Below are 5,233 nucleotides of genomic sequence, written 5' to 3' on the forward strand. Positions count from 1 at the left end.
AATTAAATTTTGTTAACGTATGTAGTATTTAATTCCATTTGTTTATCTATGTATTGTATTATACTTTGTTCCTATTATTGGTTTATGGGTAACATGTTGTCACATGCTGTGGTTTGTTAGTGGCGTATGTTAGTGTTCCATTCTAGTTTCCTATTCAGGCTAGGTTTCCCTTCTATTATGTGTGTAGCTTCAGTAATTTGTCTAAGTGCTGCATCACTGCTATGTGTAGATAAGATTTTAATTTCTATGTTGTTGATTGAGCCTCTATGTTCTTGCTCAGCGTGCTGGTACAGAACTGATGAGTTCTTCCCTTCCTTAAGTTCCCTCCAATGTTCGTTTGCCCGCTCCCCTATACTCCTTGCTGTTTCGCCTACATATGTCGTTGTCTTATTTCTGCATCGTCCCTCTGTACATCTTATACTATAGACCACATTTCTGGTTTTGCAGTTCGTTTGTGGGCTAAATCTACATACGATACAGTTCCTATCAGTGCAGGGGGTTCTACTGAAAGGGTATGTTCTACTGATAAGGGATTTGATAGGGTTGCCTGGCCTTTCAACAACCTTAATTCTTAGCTTAAGTTTGTCTAGGGCCCTTCTAAAGCGGTACGCCAGTTCGCCTCTAGGCGTGGTGTCGACGAACATGACGCTTTGGTACTTGTGGCTATTGTACCATGAGCTTGCCTTCCCTATTTTCTTCTTAGTTCTTTCTATGGTGTTCCATGATTTGCTCCTATAGAGTGGGCAAATCCCATTCCTATCGTTGCGTTTGATTGTTTCAAACTTCTTCATAGCTCCTTTGTAAACCCTGATCCTTTCTTTATGGCTGTAACCCGAGAACTGCATGCGGTGGACGAAATGTTGTATATGTCTCTTTAATTCTGTAGGGTCGCACATGCAGGAGACATTTCGCATTACTCTGACGAGGTCTGCCATCAATATGTTGAATTTGGCATTGTCCGCAATAGCCGAGTTCCGGTGGGTCAGGTACTTGGAGGCCATAGGTTTTGTATAGTGTGAATGGAGGATTCTGGTTTTATTGTTCTTAGTTTCTAGCCAGAGTTCAGTATCTAATACAGGTAATCTATGGTTAGGGTGTTTAGTAGGGTAGTCTATCGTAACTCTAATACTCTGGTGGATGGAGTTAGCTATTTGCTGGATGCTCTCCATAGTCTTAGTTTCTATTTCTATTTCAGGGGTACTCTCTTGTGGGGGTGTCTTTACCACTAAGTTGATATCATCGACATATCGAGAGTACACATTCACGAGTATGGAGTTCTGTGTCAGGCGTTCCTTAAGCCTTCTGTCCCACCATACCATGAAAAGATTGGCCACATCACCGGCGATACTAACCCCGATGGCTGCCCCCTCGTCCTGGGCGTATAATTTGTTGTTAAATTTAAAGGTGTGGCCTTTTAGGGTGACCTTTATACTTGCTCCTAGTGCATGTGCGATCATTTTCTTTACCTGGTGGATATTAGTGGGGGTCCGTATGGCTCTGGTCCATCCACTCCATCTCTCTATAGGGGTCTTCCTAGCCATAGAGGTAATTGTGGGTGGTCTACCTCTTAGACGTCTACTAGGGCAGAAATCTCTAAGGTCGTATCTATCTAGATATGCATCGTCATATGTCAATCTAAGTAGGAGGCCCAGTTCTTCTGTGTTGACTTTTTGGAACTCTACTTCGCTCTCGTTGATCATTTCCACGCACTTTTCCACTGCAAAATCCACGTCGATAGATGGGTATAGTGATACCACATCCATGCTACCCACTATACACCCTGTCAGGTTGCAAGTGTTGTTGCAGTCGTTGATCCTGCTGAGGAGATCTTCCGTGCTGTCACAGACATCAGGTGACATCTGGATTATGGGGCGTATGATCATTGAGAGGAAGCAGGAGATCCTGTAGTTACTAGCGACATTCGCTCCACAGACTGGTCTTGTTGGTGGTCCCACTACAGGATTAGTTGTTACTTTGTGGTCCTTACGGAGCCCATACAGCGTCGGGATATCATTGTTCCAGGCTTGGAAGTTGTTGGCTGTGCGCTTCTGGGGTCTAAGGACAATTGTCCACATCATCATGTGGGCATTGAGGACTTTTTCTCTTTCCTCATGCGCCTGTAAGGTTGTTACCTTCGTATTGGCGATGTGAGGTTGCATTGCCTGGATATAGTTCGGCAGGCTGTCTATTGACATTCTGCCGGACTTATCTGTGGGAAGGCATACCACTTCTCCCTTTTTCGTGCGCTGCATGAGCTTGTGTAGGCCACTTGCGGGTATATTCCCAAGTTGTTGGGCCTCTGTCTTATTCTGTCTCTGTCTCTTAGTGTATAATTCTAAAATCTGTCTAAGTTTTGTCCTAGCTATAGTGAACTGTGCTTCCATGTGGTCATGAGTATGTTTAGGGATGCAGACTCTTTTGTTAAAGGGTAATGTTGTCGGGTATACCCGGCTCATATCATAAGTTTTGTCATGTATGTTGAAGAATTGAGTGTCAAGGAGGCTAGTATTCCTGTTGTTGGCCCCTCTGGGGTTGTCTTCTTCGTAACTACCACTACTATTACTGCCGTTATTGCTACTCCCATGCATCCTGTTATTCCTACCACTACTATTGTTACTGTCACTACCACCACCACCACCACCACCACCACCGCCATTGTTACCATCCCATCTAGTGTTTTCTGTTTAGGTCTGCTGACTCCCTGTCCAAGAATTCTGTTGCATTCAGCTTTATTCTCCCTCTTGACCCCCATGGCCTTACCTTTGTCTGTGTTCTTGTGCCTATGGTTATCTGTGTCTGTGTGTCCGTTCTCCCTGTTATTGTTGCTGTTGTATTCGATTTTTTCTCTGTTATTGTTTTTGTTTCTATTGCTTGTCCTCATGTGTTCGTTTTTGCTGTTGTTGTTGTTGCTGTTGGTGTTCATGGGGTTGCAGTTGTTTTTGTTGCTACGGCTGTTGTTGTTGCTGCTGCTGTGGTTATTGTTGGTATTGTTGTTGTCGTGATTGTTTTCATCCATGTTGTTGTTGCTGCGGTTATCGTTGGTATTGTTGTTGTTGTGATTGTCGTCATTCATGTTGTTGCTGCGGTTATTGTTGTTGTTGTCATTCGTGTTGTTGCTGTTGTTGTTGTTGTTGTCATTCGTGTTGTTGCTGCGGTTATTGTTGTTGTTGTTGTCGCTCGTGTTGTTGCTGTTGTTGTTGTTGTACATGTTTAAATTCCAACGTATTTTTGTGAACGACTTTTCGATTTCGGAGAGGCATTGGATGGGGTTAACCTTGTGATATATCGCATATTTCGGTGGTAGTTGAAGTAGCGATTTTTCATCTGGGTCTGTTGTTATTCCCCCATAGATGTTGGCTTCGTTGTCTCTGTTGAACTCTGCTGGTAGAGGGACCTCTGCCATAACAATTCCGTTTATTGTTTCTGGGTATCCCTCTTTCTCTAGTGACAGTAACAATAGTAGTGGTAGGAATAACAGGATGAATGGGAGTAGCAATAACGGCAGTAATAGTAGTGGTAGTTACGAAGAAGACAACCCCAGAGGGGCCAACAACAGGAATACTAGCCTCCTTGACACTCAATTCTTCAACATACATGACAAAACTTATGATATGAGCCGGGTATACCCGACAACATTACCCTTTAACAAAAGAGTCTGCATCCCTAAACATACTCATGACCACATGGAAGCACAGTTCACTATAGCTAGGACAAAACTTAGACAGATTTTAGAATTATACACTAAGAGACAGAGACAGAATAAGACAGAGGCCCAACAACTTGGGAATATACCCGCAAGTGGCCTACACAAGCTCATGCAGCGCACGAAAAAGGGAGAAGTGGTATGCCTTCCCACAGATAAGTCCGGCAGAATGTCAATAGACAGCCTGCCGAACTATATCCAGGCAATGCAACCTCACATCGCCAATACGAAGGTAACAACCTTACAGGCGCATGAGGAAAGAGAAAAAGTCCTCAATGCCCACATGATGATGTGGACAATTGTCCTTAGATCCCAGAAGCGCACAGCCAACAACTTCCAAGCCTGGAACAATGATATCCCGACGCTGTATGGGCTCCGTAAGGACCACAAAGTAACAACTAATCCTGTAGTGGGACCACCAACAAGACCAGTCTGTGGAGCGAATGTCGCTAGTAACTACAGGATCTCCTGCTTCCTCTCAATGATCATACGCCCCATAATCCAGATGTCACCTGATGTCTGTGACAGCACGGAAGATCTCCTCAGCAGGATCAACGACTGCAACAACACTTGCAACCTGACAGGGTGTATAGTGGGTAGCATGGATGTGGTATCACTATACCCATCTATCGACGTGGATTTTGCAGTGGAAAAGTGCGTGGAAATGATCAACGAGAGCGAAGTAGAGTTCCAAAAAGTCAACACAGAAGAACTGGGCCTCCTACTTAGATTGACATATGACGATGCATATCTAGATAGATACGACCTTAGAGATTTCTGCCCTAGTAGACGTCTAAGAGGTAGACCACCCACAATTACCTCTATGGCTAGGAAGACCCCTATAGAGAGATGGAGTGGATGGACCAGAGCCATACGGACCCCCACTAATATCCACCAGGTAAAGAAAATGATCGCACATGCACTAGGAGCAAGTATAAAGGTCACCCTAAAAGGCCACACCTTTAAATTTAACAACAAATTATACGCCCAGGACGAGGGGGCAGCCATCGGGGTTAGTATCGCCGGTGATGTGGCCAATCTTTTCATGGTATGGTGGGACAGAAGGCTTAAGGAACGCCTGACACAGAACTCCATACTCGTGAATGTGTACTCTCGATATGTCGATGATATCAACTTAGTGGTAAAGACACCCCCACAAGAGAGTACCCCTGAAATAGAAATAGAAACTAAGACTATGGAGAGCATCCAGCAAATAGCTAACTCCATCCACCAGAGTATTAGAGTTACGATAGACTACCCTACTAAACACCCTAACCATAGATTACCTGTATTAGATACTGAACTCTGGCTAGAAACTAAGAACAATAAAACCAGAATCCTCCATTCACACTATACAAAACCTATGGCCTCCAAGTACCTGACCCACCGGAACTCGGCTATTGCGGACAATGCCAAATTCAACATATTGATGGCAGACCTCGTCAGAGTAATGCGAAATGTCTCCTGCATGTGCGACCCTACAGAATTAAAGAGACATATACAACATTTCGTCCACCGCATGCAGTTCTC

Source organism: Octopus bimaculoides, chromosome 13 (assembly GCF_046866305.1).
Source record: "Octopus bimaculoides isolate indiv1 chromosome 13, ASM4686630v1, whole genome shotgun sequence".
Lineage (NCBI taxonomy): Eukaryota > Metazoa > Mollusca > Cephalopoda > Octopoda > Octopodidae > Octopus > Octopus bimaculoides.